Source organism: Spodoptera frugiperda, chromosome 26 (assembly GCF_023101765.2).
Source record: "Spodoptera frugiperda isolate SF20-4 chromosome 26, AGI-APGP_CSIRO_Sfru_2.0, whole genome shotgun sequence".
NCBI classification, from domain to species: Eukaryota; Metazoa; Arthropoda; class Insecta; order Lepidoptera; family Noctuidae; genus Spodoptera; species Spodoptera frugiperda.
The window spans coordinates 13,413,269-13,435,637 of record NC_064237.1 but is presented as its reverse complement, the minus strand read 5'-3'; the positions used below and the strand labels follow the sequence as shown (position 1 = coordinate 13,435,637).

The window sequence follows — 22,369 nt, the reverse complement described above, 5'->3', positions numbered from 1 at the left end:
TTACACTGTTTTGTTTAAGGTTTTGCATGTATTGTGCAGAATTCATATTCACGGTTATTTTACTGGAAAGGTAACAAAGCAATGTGATAAAGGAGAGCTTTTGTCAAAAAAATGTAAAAAATGTTCGTCGCTTCTTTTTTTTAAATGTACCTGACTGACGGTTTTTTCTTGCATTACATTGGGAATTTTCAAATGTATCTGCCATGGCTTTAATGGGAGGTAGTATGGTGTATGAATTTTCTCGCAGTTTGAAAAAATAAAATTATAAATGTTTGATTTCGTGTTTTTCATCGTAAATCTTATACACAACGATGCATCATCAAACGAATCACATGAAACTTAAACTTATATAAACGTAACAATGACGTTTGACGTTCAAAAGTGCCTTCCTCAAAACAATAATTTTGACTTGAATGCCTACCTTCTACACCAATTATGCATTCACAAATAAATCATATATTCCAATTGCCAAATATCCCACAAATTTCACGTCGAAATCAATCCCTATCAGATGCTAGGCTGGTAAAATTGAGGATATTGAAACACAAAGCATCAAAGCGAGCAGGCTCGCTGTGACATAATCAAATCTACGTACACAATACGAGTACGAGTATAGAGTAATTCTGACAAATTCGACACTCTGACTGGTATCGTCTGACATCATTGCCACCACGTATACAGGTTGTAGTTTTGAAACTACAACAAAACTCGGGGGCATGTCACAGTCCATTTAAAATAAGGTTTCTGGTCAATAGGTATAATACATATTTAAGTTTGGCAGTATTTCTAAATAATCCGTCAAAAAAGGTTTTTAGTAAATCGGTAATAATATCAAATAAGTGTAGTGTAGTTAAATAACATTCGAAATGGTAGACGTGGTTATCATTTACAAACCGTACTTTACAAAAAAAAAAATCCCGCCATTTTTTCATCGATTCTCAGTCCAGTCATGTTTCTCGGTTTTAAAACGACACGCTGTATAAAACTGTCTGTCTATCTTTCTTTCTCTATATGTTTACACATACATCATCTATTCTCTCACTATATCTGTTTCGTTGCGAAATTCCATTTAAGATTTTGGGTCAATTTATTTGTAAACGATCTTCTTTTCGTTGCGTAAAGTAAAATCTTGTGAAATTCTTCGAAGTCTGTTAGTTGCTTTAATACATATATTTCTCAATATAATGGACTGTCCAACACAAAAATAATAGTTAAATTCAAACCACTGGTGTTATATATTTAAATGAATTAAACAAAATTAAATAGTCAGAAACACACTGAATATATTTCATAAATAGTCTCCTCTCTCATTATAAGTGGCCAGCTTAATAGCACAGATATTATATTATGTAACAAGCGGTTTCTATAATTAGCGCATTCAAGCAAACAAACGCAAAGCAAACAATCTGCTTCATATATTAAAGTGTAGATTAGTAGCAAATTAACGTTATTTATAGAAACAGTAGTTAATTTTAGAACTCTAGCGTCAAAATCAACACCTTGTTGGACACTCCGATATTACCATGACTAAACATGGCATCTCCAGTAGATATTACATATTTTCTAATAAAGCCAGCCGAAGTATTTGAAACTTAAGCTAAAAAAGTTGTAGAATGTCGTTACCAGCAGTCACCTTCGGTACATTTAATATTCCTTATGCTTGCTTCTTTGGAAATTCTTTAAGAAAGTTAATATCAAAGTTTATAGCTAATATCTCATAGACGACAAGGCCGCGTGCTTCGGTAACAACATTAACGTACTTACTTAGGTATTGTGTTTTTTAATCTTTTACGCTAAACTTATATTCAACATTAACGTATTTGTAATAAAATCTGTTTTTCTTTACCATTCATTGGTTTAAAGCATTCATTGTCTCGTATACTTTAGATAGCGTTGCCAGATCCGGACTGATAATACCGGATTATAAGAACACGAACGAAATCTGAGTTTTGGTGACCAAACTGTAAAAGTAGGAATTAAGTATGTACCTTGAACTCACCCTTCCCGCCCCTTAACTCACGCATTGCGACTCGTGAGCTCTTTATAATATTTGGTTTGATTTTTGCAGAAAAAAACTATTACTTTTTTAATCCGGGACAGCAAGGTTAAATTACTGGATACGGGACAGCACACAACATTCCAGGACAATCCCGGAAATCCTGGCCATCTCGCAAACCCTATCGTCAGACCACCTTTATAGACCCATTTAGTAAAATACACATTGGTAAATTTATGCACATCAGTTGTGTTCATATCTCATTGACATCACATAAACATTAACCGTCGATAAATCTCATTACATACATCATGATACTATCATACGGGAAACAATAAGTCCACCAGTAGCAGATAAATGTGATTACAAAATGAACAGACTGCATGAATCATCCGCTGAATTGAACGCGAGCAATGTTTTGATTGGCTGGAAACTAATGTTACGATTGCTAGCATACGCGCTACTTGCGCCACGGGACGGGAAATTATGGCGGAATATTATTATTATGCAGTTCTGGATAGCATCGTGTTTTGAAATGGAGTTTATATGATTGTCATTTGTCTATGGATGTTGATGTCTGTTTTATTGAATGTTGTTTACTGTTAGGCTTATTAGTCTGTTTTTTTATCTTATAGGCCGGTTAACGACCGGGCGGATCACCTGATGGTAAGCAATCGCCTCCGACTATGGACACCTGAAATACTAGAGGCGTTACAAGTGCGTTCCAAGCCTTTTGGAAGTAAGGAATTTAAGGGTTGTTGGGGAATCGAGGGTTGGAGAGGAGAGTAATTGGGTCTCCGGAAACCTCACTCACACCACGAAACCCAACGCATGCATTGTTTCACGACGGTTTTCTGTGAGGCCGAGAACGTGGTAACATTAGTGCCGAAGTATGGTTCTCCTACAATAAAAATCTTCTCGTAACATGTATTCTTTTTTTTGTTGCAGGTTGAAAAGCTCCACACTTATTGGAGTCCTCGTTAATCATCTATGGTTTTTCACTTCTCTGCTTCTTCCACTTGAACTCTGGCGTTCTAAGTACACAAGTAAGTAATATTACGTAATTAATATTAAATTTTATATTTGTATTAATTCAAGCAAGCACCAAAAAAATATACAAAAATGGTCCCTTAAAAAATATTTCGGTCGAAGATAATTTTAATATAAGCTTAATACCGTACAATATAAATTTTGAAAATTTAATTAAATGAACAAAGTTCGGTTCATGAATGCCCAACTTCGCTCTGACCAGATATTTGCATAGACTTGACTGAATTAATAAATTGTTAGAAAATTAAGTCACACTCGACTTTAAAGGCTGAAAATGGTGGTGGGTGGTGACTTGCACTAATTAATAAGTCGCCTTCAAACAATTTCTGCTCAAGTATTGTGGGCGGATCCTTCTAAATACTTAAATATTTAAAATCCTTTTAAAACTATTAATCATGTTTTTAAATAGGGTTCATACCTAACTGTATTTCGTTTTTGTCACCTCATTTTACGAAAAGGTTCAGGTTTGTGAAGTTATTTTAGGATCGCTGTTGTTTAGTATATTTAAATAATTTTAATAAAGGTTGTCTAGGTGTATAGGTTTTCTCTAGGTTATATATTGTGTCTATGTTGTGTCTAAACCCTTTTATAAAATTTACCTACTTTGAAGCATAACTGTAATAGGTAGGTATTTAATTAGATTATGATTATTAAATTAAGGTTTCACTTTTATGTAATAATCTAATCAATTTAATTACGTTATTTCTAAGTGCTTGAATACTCAAGCTGTGCATCTTCCTTGCACATCTACACAACTTAGTATCAGTGCAAAGGGTCACATTGTTTCACAGCTTAGCTGTCACATCTTCTAGCATAGCTACATAGCACATCTCTGATGAAAAAGCACACTAAGTTTAAATTTAGGGCAGCCTTAGAAAAAAGCAGAAATTAATAGTTAACGGATCATAACTTTTAATTTAAACTTTTGATATAAGTACATACATTGTTTACCAACATTTACAAAAAATAAACCTTAAAACAAACCCACTTTACAAATAAATAGATTGTAAACTTTAATAAGACATTAATAAAACCGAGTTTCGAATGAATGGATATTAATTAGACCCTTTAATACTCGAAATCGCTATAAAAAGCTACTTCACCCTTTATATAAATAGGCAATTGACATTTTTGTACTGTCCCTTATGTAGTACAGAAATAGGTATTTTATTATGTATCAGAAATAAGTTTAAATGTCACGGAGTCAACGTGTCGGGGTGTCGTGGATAATTTTCTTCGTTAGTATATTTTTGAAGGAGCGTCGAAGTGGAAAAATCATGTGGGTTGCTCAATGATTTTCATGAGAGCGCGCTTTAAAATGTTGTGATGTCGGGCGCTGGTATCGATCTTCTAAATGTACCCTTAATTTTATATTAGGCTTGCTATTTTTTGATAAGGTAAGGAGATATTATCGTTGCTTTAGTTTAAACCGATATCTTCGAGTTACATAGATAAAACCACTTCAATTTATATTTATCTACTTTTAAACTTTAACCATTTGTGAATGGGAATCTGTATAATAATGTAAATAATAAATGGAAATCATGTCTATTATTATACACCATATCCTAGGTTAGCAATTTATAGGCTGTTGATGGCATTACACACTACATTTTTACAAGTCAGTATTAGTATTATATTAAAAAAAAACATAAAATAACATCAAGTCATAAATATCGGGCAGAGGGTACTATATCACTGTCTTTAATATAGGACATTGAGGACTTAATGTCTTTTTATCATAAACTGTCGCATATACATATAAAGATTATGTGTGTCAGACTAATGGTTTAAAAGGCCACACCTATTTTACTACAGAGTGCACTTTAAATATATGTCATACTATCGTAGATTCAAAAGAGTTGGTTACGTGTCATAGTGCTTACATAAGTAGGTAAGTTGATAGACAGGTCCTTTTTACTTTACAATAAGAGGTTAAGTTGCGTGGGCGATGTATTTTTAGTTGTTACTGTTGACTGAGTCCTAAATAAATCCAGAATTCTCTACACATGTACTTTTTCTAGGCGATTTGTGATATCAGAGAGCCACTCTCTCTGATATCACAATTTAATAATATTGAATTATTACTTCAATTATTTACTAAACTGTAACTCCATGTAACTGTCGAAAATTGCAATCGTGCGTATGTTTGAAATGCATATACTAGAGAACTGATTTTCATATTTTGTGTGGACACACAATAGTGTCTAAATAATAACAATAGAAAAAACATATACCTAACACCGAAAAAGTCACATTGGTACTTACCCTTGGTAGATTATGAACCCGCATCCTCATGTATGAGAAGCGGTTATGTGTACAGAGATGATATAAGAACCAGGAAACATTTTTAATGAACAAAATTATATTTCTCAAGATCAAAATATATATGTATAATTTTCAACATCAAAATAAATATAATCGCGGCTCTAAGTAAGATTTTATCTCAATATCTTAAAACAGTTTAGTACAGTATCTACACATGGTTTTATTACAATGTCAACGACCCCAAACCTGTCACCTGAACTCCCCAAGATCGATAGCAGTATAAGTTCAGTTAATTAAGATAAATTTAGAAACCACCCATAACCGATAGATACTCGAAACTTGTGCGGTGGGGCTTCGAGAACTAATTACTAAATAGACCGAGTTGTAGCATTAGTTATTGCCGAGCAAAATATCGAAATATGGCGAAATTATAGTAGTTAAGTTAGCAAATTACATCTCGATCCCTTCAGCTGTTTTGATGTGAAGGAGTAAGAAACAAATATCTAAACTTTCGCGTTTTTAATACGAGCAGCTGCGTTCGCGTTCCCTTGGCATAAAAAGTGGCCTATGTGTTATTCCAAACTGAAATCTACCCCTGTTCTGAATATCATCTAAGCATATTGTTGAAGCTAAAGAATATGTTATTTTGTTTCTTTGAACGTGCCAATCTCCCAAATTAAACAATTATTTTTCTATTGGATAGTTCATTTATCGAGTAAGGGTATAATACAACCCGCTACGATCAACAGGAGCGAAATCGCGGGAGCAAAGAGGTACTAAACAGGTGCAGAGTATCTACAACCCCAATGTGTGTGTAACTAAACACATCTTTTACTCTTCACACACTACATGGGACACATTCTAATAAAATTTTATTCAAATGTATAAAAATGTAATAAGTACCTACAACTAACGGTCTCATATAGTGACTTATACTAAGTACGTTATATATTATAAGTATATGTAATTCATAAGAACTGTACTAGAATCACGTTCCACTCTTATACATAAAGTATGCAGCATTAATATGTGAAATATTTCATTTTTATATAAATGTCTTGGCTCTGAATGCTCTCCAGCTCATAATATATTCGCACTAGATAATATCACGTCTTGCAGTTACACTCATATAACGACAACATACATATATAAAAATAGCTGTGAATATGAAAGACATATATAGGCTAAAAACCTACCATAAATTGAGACGCTGGTCATAAAAGTCCATATTCCATTTTAGTATTTCATTTTTTTGACCTAGAAATGTAGGAAAGTAGTTTTCTTTTTTAGTTTTTTCTTGTTCCATGAGTAACATAGCGTATCTGCTCAGTAGGTTCACGGTCACGGTATTATTAAAGATTTCATTTTGGTAATTATAAGAGATAGACTGTAAGAGTACTTTCCCACAAGAAATGTGCTATGGTCCATTGCTGTAAATGCGTTTGGCTTTCACCAATCATATTCATTGGTACACATAGCTAAGCACTGATGGTAATGGACCCAGCTAAGCTATGTAGAAAGATGCGTGGTATGGTTGTGTGTTATGAATGGTTTCCCTACTAAGTTACCTACATTTCATACTCGAGCTTTGCACCTTCCCCGCATAGATGTATAGCTTAGTATCAGTGGAAACGGTCACATAGCTTCACAGCTTAGCTATTACATAATCTTAGTATAGCTATGTAGCACTTTACTGCACTGTATATCGTTTGTTACAGAATTTTATTACAGGAATTATTATTCACCTATCAAAATTTATAAACACACGTTACATAAAGCAATTGGCATTCCCGTAGGCGAAGTGTTCTACATACTTTAAAGAAAAACGTATTCTATTAAAACTTTCATGAGTCATACTAAATTAGTTGGTATGTAATCGGGTTACTCACGTAACTGTTTGACGAGAAACTTGACTAGTTTCAAGCCATGCTAGAGGCTCATATTCATGAGCGACAAGCGCCGCATCGTGTGTTGCGGAATGCTGCTCATGAATTTAAGCCTCTAGCATGGGTTGAAACTAGTCGAGTTCCTCGTCAAACAGTTACGTGAGTAAACCGATAACATAATAATTAAAAACGTATGTTTATTTATAAATCGTATTTACACTCGAGTACAATCGACAAACGTCCACACAGACAGGGTAAAGGATTATACTCGTATTTGGTGATTGTACATAATTATTCTCGAGTTTGTCAAACAAAATGGTCGGGTCTTGTCAGTACCCAAACCGTGGAAATGGGTCAACAGTTTTTTTTTTTATTCTGTGGTAGAAGGCTCGTTTATGACTAGTAAATTTTTTATCTTTGTTTTTTTAGGATCCAGACGAATTTATATACTCACTGTACGTGAATAAAACACACTGTTTTTATCTATATGTACTTCTGTTCGAAATTACGTTTTATTTCAGCGTTGTCAATGAAATAGTGTTTTCCGTCCGTGACCCATCGATGTTTTTTTTTTATTTCGTAGTTTTAAAATATCTCGGAGTTAGTGACGAGTCAATGTCAATAGTGCAACGTTTTCTTTGGCCAATAACGGTTCTTTCATTATATCAAAATGTCAAAGAGTTTCAAATGGCATTGAGTATGGACTCAAAGTGAAGAATTCTAATTAAAGTTATGGCAGATCACTGAGAGATATTCATTTAATAAATAAGTAAAATAACGAAGGTACAATGGTGGTCACATGCGCCTGACCACCACTAAGTTAATGTTTGCTTGCACCTGATGAGATTCGCTTTCTAGCCCCGCCCAATAACCTTAAATTGACGAATGAAGAGGTGACGGTGGTGGGCAGAGCCGGCGCTGGCGCAAGTAGACGAAAAACATCAAGCGCACCACTGACTAAGGGGTTTAGTGAATCAACACATGTATTGATTCACTAAGCTGCGACGTTATTATCCATTTATGGGGTACGGTTTAATATTTTTGTAGGGTTAAAGCAATAAAATTTAAAAAGGATCGGGCGGATCTGTTCTCCAATATACGTTTAAAGTCTCGAACATTTTTAATAGATCTTGTAAAGAAGTAATATCCTGTTGAACGTCGGTCTTTAGTATCAGGCAGCAGGTCATCCAACTCCTTTCTGTGGTTATTATTCGATTTTCAACTTAATAGTTTTCATACATAAAGTCGAAAATTCTGTGAAAAATATAGACTTGGTGGCTGTACCTATCTCAGCAAATTTAAATGGCTATGGCTGAAGCGCGGGATATAGCTCGGGTGTCAAGTGTCGACAGACTTGCTTGTCATGTACTTTAGCAGCAAGTCAACCGAGGTATTAAGAATATCATAAAAGCGGAAAAAAATAAGGACGTAAGTAAGTGAAGATTTTTTATGGAATAAGCCGGTAAATGAGCAGAAGGATTGCCTGATGGTAAGCAATCGCCGCCGCCCATGGACACTCCCACACTTAGAAGTGTAGAAGACATAAATAATGAGGTGAAGAAATAAATTTCGCTGTGAGTTTGCTTGGAATTAAAATAATGCGGTCAACTTAAGTCTCTTTTTGCAATAATATTATTTTTGTTATTGAATGAATTCTTAAATGTTGCTTCACACCAACTTGTCCTTCTGTATCCTAGAACCTAATCATTATTTATTGCGTTCGAATTGTAAACAATTTGCTGTAACAACTTAAAGTTCACAAAGTCAGGAAAGATCTATGTAAATGTAGACTTTAGGCCTTAAACTTACAGGGCAATTAATATCTGCCTGACTAAACCACAAGCTCTCAAGAGTCTCGAGACATACCTAGTGTAAAATCTAAATGCTCTAGTATTAATACCTGACTTGTGAGGTTCTCCGCAGACTAATAGCTCATTGGGGGCTTTGAGCTGACGTCTGTGTTACTAAGACCATTATATGAGGGCACAGGAATAGCTCAGAATTTGCAAACAACGGTTTGTGGTCCAAAGGTAAAGTGCGTAGAGGTGTAAGGGGGTTGAATCAACACTGTCTTACGTTGGTATTGTAGACCTGTGACGTGTGTTGGTAGGTGTTGTATTAGTCTAAAGGCACTGGTGAGCATTCTCTTTACATACTACATTACAAAGAAATATCGAGATTATCGTCTTTATTCCCGAAATGGTAGGCAGAGGTGCCCATAAGGGCATGTAATGCCACTGTACAATGTACCTAAAAGTGACGTTATAAAAATATCTTTAAAAGTATTTGTTTTCCTAAGAAAAGTAAAAAATACGATATGTTTAATGTTTTAAAACAATCTAAAAAACGGACTTCAAAATTAAAATTAATCATCTACTCTATTACTGTAGACTTCTTTAGTGCCAGGAATATTGCTCAATGTGTCAATAAATTTTTGTAAAGAAAACCGTGCGATAAAGAATATTTTCCGTTTCCTTTGGCACTAAACTCACATCACATACTAAGAATGTGACAAAGCCTTTGTATACACTCAAGCCTTATAAAGCCATTTCTGTGCACAACCTGTGAACGTTCTAAAACCTAGCGGGTTGGCAACAATAGAAACATCGACGTCTTACCTTATAGACACGCCTGCCTCATTTATTTTGAACAAAAAAAAATCGTCAATTTTTTAAGGTATACGAGGCGAGTAGGGATAGGAAACCTAATATACATATTAGTTTTACATTGTTCTCACATAATTGAAGCAATCGAAACAATGTAACCAAGAATTGTATTGTGAATCTGATTGAAAAAGAGTAACCTATGGAGTTTCTTGCTCGTTCTTCTCCATGGGAATCTACACTTTGGAACGAGCAAATAGCTTCACTAGAGGACTGACCGACAGACAGACGTTATTAATATTTGCTTTGACGTTCAAAAGTGCCTTCCTGGTCTATTTGAAATAAATAATTTTGACTTTTGACTTTTATTATCTAAATATAATCTAATGAATGACAATTATCTGTGACACCCATCATCGATATCGGCTCATGCCCACCCAAATTACTGAAAAAAATGTGTCAGTCCATGCGCCAAACACTCTATACATCCAACTTACAAACTTACCTACACAAGATATATAATGAATACTACGCTATGCCGTGTTTATACAGTAGAATACATTTATTACCATCTCCACTAACTCCGCGAGTGTCAAAAAACCGAGTAAGGGACTACACATTTGACGGAGACTTGGCAGTACTTAGCGATCTCTAATAAACCGCAGACCTAACCTACTCTTAGGATTACATTCAGACTAAACCGTGGTACTGTAGAACAACTGGTGATATACATGTATCCATATACTAAAAATAGGTACGTGTTCCATGTATATGTATTCTGGTGAAACGGTAACATCTGTTACCGAATTTCGTATTCGTCTGGCGTCGACATATCGTGTACAGAGCATTGACGCCATATAAAATATAATATGTGCATAACCGAGCCAATACTAGACACTAGCACATCAAGCTACACCCAATTGTCAAATTCCTACAATATATTTTCGACTTTATTACAAACGAATAAGGTTAAAAATGTATTGGAGAATTGAGAGTATAATATTGTGCTGTCTTTACCCTTTGCAAGTTTAAATATTGTACTAAGGGCCATTTTCACCAATGAAACTAATGACGATTATATCCAACAAAACTGAGTTGGAGCGTCTAATCGAAGTTTACGTTTCATTTTGCATTTCACCGCTAGAAACAGAAACTACTTAACTAAGATTTTATTCTAAACGTCCATATTCTCAATGTTATGTAACTACAATCACGTGACAAAAAAATTGCGAAAAAGTACTTAAAAATAAGTTTGTCTTTTAATTTGAATAGTAATTAGTGTTTATTTAACAATGAACTAAACAGTTTTTTATTATAATCGTATAGCTAGCAACTTTTTCCTGAGCCTGTACCACTGTGAAACAATGACAACGCGTTTCGTTAATACTCGTAAAATTATATTTGAAAACCGCAGAAGGTCGCTTAATTTGAAAACAAAACGCGAATACGTCATTTTAGGTACTCACTCGTTGTAAACTAACTTTGGTCGAATAGTGCCGACAAAATCGGTTCGACGTAAACTCAGATTAACCCAGATCCATACGGGTCTTTAAACTTAGGTTACGCTAAACACAGTTACATTAAACTTAGTTTTTATAGAGATGGTGAAATTGGCTCTAAGTTTGTCTTAATACTAAAAGCTAGTACCGAACTTGGGAACTTGATTTAACTTGTAAAAGTATAAGTAATGTCACATATTTCGAGAGATCTCTTCAAGTATTATAGTTTTGAAGTTGGTTTGGAAATAATTTCCAAGTTTCATAGATCTGAATTAACTCTCGGTATTTTTTTAAGATGATATTATTTTATTATAACTTTCGTGAGACACACTAAATTAATTATTATGTTATCGGCTTACTCACGTAACTGTTTCACGAGGAACTCGACTAGTTTCAAGCCATGCTAGAGGCTCATATTCCTCGACACACGACGCTGCGATTGTCGCGTTGCTACTGGCGACTCGAGTTTCGTGCCCATCGCGCCCTCCGCCTGGAATCTGAAATAGAAGGGAATGGTAATATTTATATCATATGCACACATTATGGTTAATATTATTTCATTTATACTGGTACAATTAATATGCCTCTTACATGGTTTTAACCCCAATAAATTCCACTCAAGCTCGCACGCTTGGCAGTCACCCCTGCCTGCCTGTAAACACTCGATGACGCAGTCAGTCATCCAATGAATTCAAGAAGCATGTCAGTTGAGAGACGCGGTGCACTGAACTATCCCATAGGCATTTACACGGGTAAAACAAGAGCAAAAATTAATAACGAGCCGATAATTTTCAGGGTTTTTATTGTGGTACTCCGATTTCCAGAACATCACACATTTTAATCACTGAAAAGGCAGTTTTTTTTGGTATAAATTGCTAAATGAGCAGACGTTTGATGTTTAGCAATTTTTTTTTTTATGAGACATGCCGGTAATCGAACAGACGTAATCACACTTAGTAGCCATACTTATGAAGTTGTGTCCATTTGACAGTGATTAGTAGTCAAAAATGATTGAAAACCAAGTTTATTAATAATAATTTTATCTATAAAGTTTATTTATAACCAAGTTCATTAAATCAAAGTCAAAGTCAAAGTCAAAGTCAAAGCATTTATTTCAATTAATCCTAAATAAGGCACTTTTGAAACGTCAAATTGAATTGTCCGTCAGTCTGTCTGTCAGTGAAGCTAGGCGCTCGTTCCAAAGTGTAGCTTCGAATGGAGAAGAACGAGCAAGAAACTCCATCGTTACTCTTTTAAAAAAGAAGTTTTTTACAATTTCTCTGATACACTATTTATCTATTGTATATATATGTAGGAACAATGTAACTACAATACGTCAAAACTAACGGGACAATAAAACCAATTTGTAAAGAAAATAAAATAGCGGCCCAACTAACAATTTTGCCCTATAACCAAACCTTATATCTCAAAAAAGCTGGGTAAATGATGTATAAAGGTTTTGGTGGTGACTGATTGTTGTGTAAAAGCGTTTGACAACACAGTTTGGCTCTATAAGTTTATACAGCAAAAACGACCTATTAATAGTTGATGTAAAGGTTTACTTCACGACTTTATATAGCTGTTATAGTCAGGCGTTATAGCAACCTCCATTGTGACTAGTATACAACGATTGAACTTCATAACAGTTTTAACTGTCACCCTAATGCGCCTAATTTGCGCAATAAAGGTTCGAAACGAACTCCTATGTGTCGTTTGTTAAAGTAGAGATGACAACTCAGGAATAGGACGATATTACGATATTGAGGGTTTTAAGATCATCGTTACAGTACACAGTAATATAGTGGGCACAAAAAGTCTACATTGGAGTGATTTGGTGATACAGCTGAGTTTCAAATTATATTTATATAGCTTAATTGTCTTATAAAAGGTTGTTAATGCCCATTATAGCTGTAGTGATAAACTTATATCACAAATACACTTTTTAGAAGCAGATTGTTTTTTTATAACTATTATAGTTCCTCTATTACACAACAGTACTATAACGGAGATCTTATGTGTTTTAAAACATTATTATTGTGTATAAAGTTAGGCTAGCAATGCTTTTAAATGATAATTCCGTTTTGTAAAAGCACTTCTATCGCTCTTCTACAACAATATTGACATTTGAATAATTCTTTTTGAAGACCCATTTATAGAAAATGGTTCCGTACAAAATACAGTTCACGTCAGTGATGAAATGGAGAATAATTCATTTGTGGACAGCGATTCCAGGTGTGACAGTTTTTCAGATTGTTTGATTGATTCAACTGAAGAAAAAACCAGCAACTACGAGATGGTTTGAAGCATTGGGCTATTAATTATAATATTTCACACGAAGCAAAAAGTCTGCCTCGTTGGTCGAGTGGTTGCAAGGGGCAAGGGGTCTCTAGTTCGATTCCCGAGCCTTTTTCGGTTTTTCGAAAATTTCTCAGTAGTAGCACGGAGTCTGGAAATGTGCCCGGTATATGGCAATAGGCTCACCACCTATTACATGGGACTTACAATATAAATAATTATGAAATGTGGGTGTACACAGTGGCATTACGTGCCATAATGTGCACCTCTACCTACCCCTTCGGGGATTAAAGGATATGTATGTATGTAGTTATACTTCTCTGACGTCATACGTAGTACCTACACAGATTTATAAACCATAACATTTATTCATTAACAAAAGTATTCATCATATTTATGGAATAAGGACAAAAAATAAAACAAAAATAACAAACAAGCTCAAAAGGAACCCTAATTTCATGTAATGGTGGATGTAATCTATCATAATGAGTACTATAGTAGAGTTAAGGAAGCTGAAACTATGTTTATAACATAAAATAAGAAATTATTTTAGTAAAAGCTCATTAATTCGAAGGGGGCATTCAAATATGTCGTAAATCCATACATAGTTTATCAGTAAAATTACAGTCGCACAACATTTTCCTCGTAAGAGACGAATAATTCGATTAAGTACAAAATAATATCTTAGTCACCACGATACCCCGTCACTTTTCTTATTTTTTTATTTCTCTTCTAAAACACTGAGACACTGCAGCGAAGTGAACGAATGTAAAATGAATGAATGATGAATTTTAGTGATGTAATGGAATCATGAACTCTTTTACAGTACCCAAAAACACTTTAGTAGTGCTGCGGTGGCTTATATATCACCAAATAGAGATTGCGTTACTGTAACATCAACTGCAATGGGCCAAAATTGTCATGCCTGATACCCTTATAGTTCTACTTTAACACTGAATGGAGATATAATTGCGCCACTTTCTTTGTAGATGCACCTTCTTTGGCCTTTTATTTGACCACCGTTTAGTTTTTACAAAACGTTCTATGGCCTTCTATAAAACTAACTTTTGTTGGTTGGGGGTTATTTCAAACATAGTGCCCACATATGTACACTTACAATTTTGAAATAATGCTTCTATACAAATAATAATAATATATAATTTAATCTTTCACATAAAAAAAATATCTGCTTGATGCCACAGGATCCCTAGACTGCATTGGAATAAATTAATACTTTAAGTTAACGTGTAACTAGTGATCGTATTTGAGCATTGTCTAGTGTGAGCGAGTGTCCAGTGGAGCCGGACCAACATGCTGCCACGCATTTTTATCCTCAATATAATCTGACAGTTTATAATATGCCTGTTTACACAGTTCACGCTTTATACAAGATTTAAATTTTTTCTCGTTCAGATTCAGTATGGTAGTTGGTAGTTTATTATAACATTTAACACAAAAACCCATGAAGGATTTCTGCACTTTGGACAATCGGAATTGCGGTATAGCCAACTTATTTTTACCTCTCGTATTAAAATTGTGTCTGTCGCTTCTTTTTTCAAACAATTGTTGATTTTTTCTTACGTACATAATATTTTCGTAAATGAATTGAGAAGGCACTGTAAGAATATTTATAGTTTTAAAAAGTTCTCTCAAAGATTCACGACGGGGCAAGTTATATATTGCTCGAATAGCTCGCTTTTGCAAAATAAAAATTGATTCTACATCCGCGGCCCGACCCCACAGCAAAATGCCGTAAGACATTATGCTGTGGAAATAGCTAAAATAAACAAGCCTTGCTGTATTTACATCCGTTAGCTGCCTAATTTGTCTGACTGCATAAGCAGCGGAGCTTAGTCTCCCCGAAAATGCTTTTATGTGGGGCCCCCATTGTAATCTGTCATCTAGTGTGATCCCCAAAAATATAGTCTCCTTAACAAATTCCAACTTTTGTCCGTTCAAAGCAACATAACATTCGTTATTTTGTACGTTTGGCAAGCAAAATTTAATACATTTGGTTTTTTTCTCATTAAGCGCCAAGTTATTAATAGTAAACCAATTATAGACTTGAAGAATGGAGCTGTTTACGTCGTCAAAATTATTCATACGTCGACCTATCTTAAAAATCAATGATGTATCATCTGCAAACAGCACCATTTTTGGTTCATTTTCGAATATGAGTGGCAAATCGTTAATGTAGACTAAAAAAGAAAAGGACCCAATATTGAACCCTGAGGAACGCCCATTTTTATCTCAGACCCTTGTGAATTAACCCCGTTTATATGAACTTTCAGCTGCCTATCCTCTAAATATGATTTTAATAAACGGAGCGCAGTGTTTCTAATCCCGTAATGATTTAATTTCAGCAAAAGTGTCTCATGATCAACGCAATCAAATGCTTTTGAGAGGTCGCAAAAAACACCTATGGCATCTTGTGCTTCCTCCCAGGCACCAAATATTTCTTTCATTAAAGTGACACCGGCGTCAGTTGTACAACGACCTTTAGTGAAACCATATTGCTGATGGTGGAAGATAGAGTTTTTATTAAAATGATGAAGCATCTGAGACAATATCAACTTTTCAAACACCTTGCTGAGGACTGGCAGAATAGATACAGGCCTATAATTATTAGGTTCTGTGGTTTCACCGCTTTTAAATAGTGGGATAACTTTGCTATATTTCATAAGGTCAGGGAAAACCCCGTCATCTATACTTTTATTAAAAATCATAGCCAGATAGGGCGCTATAGTATGAATAATTGTTTTACAGACTTTCACTGATAGTCCCCAAAGATCCTCAGTTGATTTTATCTTAATTTCTTTAAAAACTTTAACGATCTCTAGAGGATTCGTATATTGAAAACTGAAATCATCTTGACATGTTTTTACATTTTTTTTAAGCAAACTAGTTGAGAGTGCGGCTGAAGAATTTAAATCTCTAGTTATTTTAATAGGAATATTAGTAAAAAAATTTTCAAATTCCTGTGCTACATCATAATTTGAGGAAATTTGTCCATTTTCAGACATTAACTTAATTTCCGAATTATGTATTTTTTTCCTACCAGTTTCATTTTGTATTATTTTCCAAGTTGTCTTTATTTTGTCATCAGCTGATTTTATTTTATTGCTGATATAAAGACGTTTTGCGGCTTTGCACACTAATCTAAAAGTCTTTGAGTACGATGTTACATATTGTTGAAAAAGGGGTCGTTATTATATGGTTTCATGCCATAAAGGTCAAAAAGTTTATCTCTACTCTTCCTAATACCTACAGTAGCCCAATCGCTAAATACAAATTTGGTATGAATATCTTTATTTTTGATTGGCAAAATATTGTAAAATTCATTGTTTAATAATTAAAAGAAATCATTGTATAACTTATTCAAATAACTAATATCAAATGTTTTTATACTTAATTTAGTAGCTAAAGAATTATTTAATTTCTCCAAATTTTTTAATGTAGTTTGTCTAAATCTTATTTGAGTTTTTAGCAAAGGTAAATAAGAGCTATACGCAACCATTAGTCCACAGTGGTCAGATGGCAAGCTATTTATAATATGTTTTTCTTTGTAATCACAATTACAGAAAACATTATCAATGCAGGTGGCGGTAGTGGATGTTATTCTAGTTGGTTCTAAAAAAATATTTTTTAAATCAAATGATCCAAATAAATTTAACAATTCCATACTGTTTGTACTATTTTCTAATAAATTAATATTGAAATCTCCACATACAATTACTGATTTGTGACTAATAGAAGCCTTTCTTAAAACATCCTCCATGACAGAATCAAATAAAGCAAGATTCTGATAATTAGGTGGTCTATATACACAAACTACAACATGTCTATCCAGCTCAACACAGGACAACTCAATGGTGTGTTCAACTGAAAGTGCTACAATATCTTTCCTTTCTTTAGATTTAATACTATTTTTAACTAATATTAGGGACCCACCATGTAATATTTGCTTTCTACTGAAGTTACTAATTACCTTGTAATTTTCTAAATTTAAAGATGTTAGTTGGTCCTCCTTTAACCAATGCTCGGATAGACAAATTATATCATACTTAGTTTTTTCTAAAAACAGCTCTAATTCTAAAATTTTTGATAAACAGCCTTGAATATTAATATAAAATAATTTTAAGTTGTGCTGCTCCTGTGTATTATTATTCTGAGATGGTTTTGTTTTGCTAGAATTTACCTTATCATTAATATGATTTATAAAGGTACCTTCTGTTGTCTTATAATCTAGTTTAAACCTAGTGTCTCTGTGCTGTTAGACACTCTAGACAGCACAGATTTGTCACTAAAACTACTATCTGTTATATTAGTTATAACAGTGTTAATATTATTTGCTATAAGTATAGCAATTTTCTGTCTACATTTTTTTGAAAGGTGTATACCTTAAGTATACCTTAAATAAGTAGATAATATTAATTAGATCCCATAATACCTATTTATTTTGCAATTAATTGCGCTGTTGATGCATTTCGTCCCGTCCAGTGATGAAGTGCCCAATAAATACACTTTATAACCGACGAATGCAATTAAAACATCGGATTTTACTTTAAATAACTCAATTATTTGGTGATAAATCAGCAGAATTCACGGTTATTGCTTCAACTTTTCCAATAATATCGAAATAAAGGCGGTAATTGAGTTTGTTGGGCTTAAAACCATATTAATGAAACCAATATGAAGTATTATTGCGTTTCTTTATTGGTCTCAACTATACCTATTTACACGTTTTTCTGTAAAAATAATGTGTGAAGTAAAGTTATTTTTCCACTAATTGCAACTAAGCTATGTAAGTTAGTTTACTATATTTTTTATAATAACTATCGTGAGACATACCAAATTAACTAAAAATCACGGCTTATTCACGTAAATTAATGGAGAAAAGCTCTACTAGTTTCGAGTCTCAGAGGGTCTCTTCATCATAAGCAGCAGTGGGCTGCATGCCGTCGCCGGGTCTGCTAGTAGAGATTGTCTTTAGTTTACTATTTCTAAAACTCAAAAAAAACTTTGATTCTTTCACACTGAATTTTATATTCCATACCAAAAATAATACAATTGATAAATTAATATAAAAAAGTAACTTCACAATATTCATTTTGTACCGACAGTCTTGATGACATAATTACGGTTTTAATAGACGCCCACTAATTATGTAACACGAACCAACAAACACCTGAAATTGACAAAAGCTTTGATACACGCACTACTCGACTAGACACCAGCTCATTAACCTACACCAAACTTTTCCATTAGATTATAGACTGTATTACAAAAGAATAAGGTAGATTATCAAGTAATGAAGTTGGGCTTATAGGAATAGCTTGTTGTGCGTCTACAATGTACACCCACGCACGGTTACCGATACACGCAACGAAATAACAATCTATTCGATTCCTAGATATATCTATTATACATATCTGAATACGTCAATATGCTCTATACAACAAATATGTACGTCAGTTGGACTGTTTTCCTGGAAGTCATTTGTTTTGTATTTATCTATAATAAGTTATGAATTTGGTATAACCTCAAATGATTCGTTTTTAGTAACAGAAAAAAATATGAAAATCCATTTTTTATGGTATAAGCCGGTTAATGTGCAAACGGATCACCTGATGGCAAGCAATCGCCGCGGCCTAATTAACACTAGAGGCGTTATAAGTACGTTGCCAGCCTTTAAAGGGTTAGGAATTTATGGGATGTTGGGGAATCAGAGATTGAGAGTAATTGGGCCTCCGGTAACCTCACTCACACATTGATACACAATACGTAAGCGTTGTTTCACGTCGGTTTTCTGTGAGGCCGTGGTATCTCTCCGGCCAAGCCGGCCCATTCGTGCCAAAGCATGGCTCTCCCACACTTTTAAACCTAGATCAGAGCATCAGATCACGCTAAATTTGAAATGCGAAAATTTAGAAATTGTAATATCACATCATGTAAGTCATGCTTGCAAGGGTTACACAGCTTAATTCAATTAGAACTAAAGCCTGTTCGAAATCCAAGCTGTTGCAGAAAACTTACTAGGCAGCTGCCGCGGCCACACTTGCATCACGAAACTAACAAGGCAAGAACGGAGACAGAACTCACAACTCTGAACCTAATAACTTTTGAACGCCACCGTTGCAACATAAACTTTGGAGATTAGATAGATGGAGCAGCAACCGAGAGATCTGACCACGTACAGAACCCTCCAGAGAAGTAACGAAGTTCGTCAATTAGTTAGGTCCTGTCCCCGTCAAGTTTGATGGTGTTTGTAAGATTAATGGGCCTGATAAAGGAAGGGATGCTCCAGACACATTATAACTTCCCATTACCATAATTTGGGAGTCTAGTGGAATTAAGGATATAGTTGTTGTAACGTCAGCATCGTGTATCACACAGCAAAATATAATGGAATATTATATTCTAGTGTACACCGAAGTGGTTGTTACTTTAGAGGCACAATGACGGTCTTATAGCCGATAGCGGTGCTTAACGAAATACTCGTAAAGTTTCAAAGTGAAGCATTATTATGCTGAGACGTAATAATTCAACGAAGTTACTTTATAGATCCTTGTCAAGAGAGTTTCGGAACCTTTATAATGTCAAAAGCCATTTTAGATACGAATATTTAAACAGAAAGTCCTGTATTGAAGAAAATATTTGGTAACAAGTTTCCTATTGTGTTAAAGACACGCCCACTCGAAATGTAATCCAAAGTTGGCTCGAGCAGAATACGGAAGTCCGCGTTTACAAATTCAAGACTTTAAACGAAACGTGCCGGCTGGATACGATTTCAAGTAGTTCCCGGGATACGAGGAACTTCCACTTAACTCTGTTGCCTCACTCGGAAATCCTTTTACTATCCATTAAATGGACGAAATAGAGTAAACATTTCTGGTTCTACGCTGACATCAGCTAAAACCTTAAACTAATATTTTTATCGTAAAATTCCGTATAAGTATAGGAGGTATCGCAAATGAATTTATTAAGTCGAAAAGGGAAAAATTTGATGAAAACATTCTTGACGAAAAAACATTCGGAAGTGGGGAAGGTGGAGGAGAAAATACAATTTCCAACAAACAATCTTGACCGGCGGATGATGGATCTGTGCAATATTCGCAGGAATAACTGGGTCATGCAAATTTATGTGACGTCACAGATTTCTGCCCTCATCAGCAGAAACAGCAGTGCTTAGCAGGCATTCATGTGGAAAACTTTCCGTCACAGAATTCGGGCCATGACATTTGAATCTAAAGTATGCAAACCTTGTCCGACATCTGCCGTTTAAGCATCTTACCCTTTCACAGTTTTGTTTGCATCTTTATATTTTTTATTCAGACGCAAAACCATTTTGAATAAGAGCCCTGTTTCTGTTTCTCTGAATAGAAATATCCTAATTTTGTAAAAAATTTCATCGTTTATACCATGATTTCAAATTTTGTACAGACTGACGTTTGAAATAATAAAGCTATGTATAAGGTGTAAACAAATACTGTTCCAGTACTGATGAAATCCAAGAATATTTTTATGGAATAGAAGATAAACGAGCAGACCAATCACCTCATGATGAGTGATAGATACCACCAGAGGGGTCACAGGTGCGTTGCCAGCGTTTTAAAATGGAATACGCTCTTTTTTGAAGGTTTTAAGATCGTAAATTAAATTAAGATAAATAAAATTTATGAGAAGTAATTAAATTGTTGGGAAACAATTAGTTTCTAGTAATAAATTCAAAATAATATTACAATTACAAGTAATAATTAAGATAACTTTAAGCTACGTTTCAATAATATTAGAACATTCCGTAATGTGATATCCCTGTAGTTATTTATAGATTCAGAATATTCAAGAAGAAATAAAATAGTTGCGAGGTCCTATTTTTGATATACAATGGATTTGGAAATTTCCAAGTTCCATAACAGATCGTCTTTTCACGTAACACCCAAACAAAAAGGAACGAATTACGAGATTTTTTCGAAATATAAGTCCCTACAGAGAAAACAGACAAATATAGAAAAGTGAACAATCCCGACACATGTTCCCATCAGTCCCGCATTATTGACACATCCAGCATATTCGATCTCCATTCCTGTCCTTCAAACGTAATCCCAGTTTGCATATATTTTTGTGCTCACCACACCGACAGCGCTAAGCCGCTTCAACTGTAATAACAAGAAGATAAATCATGATGCGAATACATCGCTGTAAGCGCTGCTTTGCCAATCTAATCCAGCCTGATCATCGATCAAACAATGAAGGATTATCGAAACTTTATTGCGATTTGCCTCAAGTTACCGGCGGCGGCGGCTGAGGGAATAAAATAAAATATATTCCGATAATAATACGAGGGTATCGTAAACTCCCATTGCTCTTTGGTCCTCCATTCAGTTTATATCTTACGGATCCACATAGGTATAGATATTGTATTACCTATAGATAGAGTTGCTTATTTATTTTTATCGATACTTTGTATTGTGATTATTTTGTTAGAAATCAGCGATTTATAAGCCATAAAACTTAGCGGTATTTGCCAATTCGATTTTTTATTGCATATTATTAAATCTGTCTGGTTTTAGAGTCGTCTGTCTGGTGGTCTCTGAAACATAAAACTTAAAGCATTAAATTTACTTTTTAGTCAAACTACTACATCCAACAGGTGCCTCGCTCATTCGCTGGCATTCCCCTCTTGGGCCACCAGTTCACGGCAGCCGGTACCCCATTTCACTCATAGTACAATTAACTAAAATGGATTTGTGTACACAAGTCCATATATAA

The 22,369-nt window shown here is 34.4% G+C and overlaps 1 protein-coding gene across 3 annotated transcripts in view; it reads left to right on the top strand.

Annotated features, from left to right (window-relative positions):
• The window catches only part of LOC118264343 (allatostatin-A receptor), a 166,350-nt gene that overhangs the window by 103,656 nt on the left and 40,325 nt on the right, over positions 1–22,369 (top strand). For all 3 annotated transcript variants that reach the window (XM_050704890.1, XM_035576819.2, XM_035576820.2), the window contains one exon: positions 2,945–3,042. The gene's annotated coding sequence lies outside the window, so the exon portion shown is untranslated. The remainder of the gene's footprint in view (positions 1–2,944; positions 3,043–22,369) is intronic.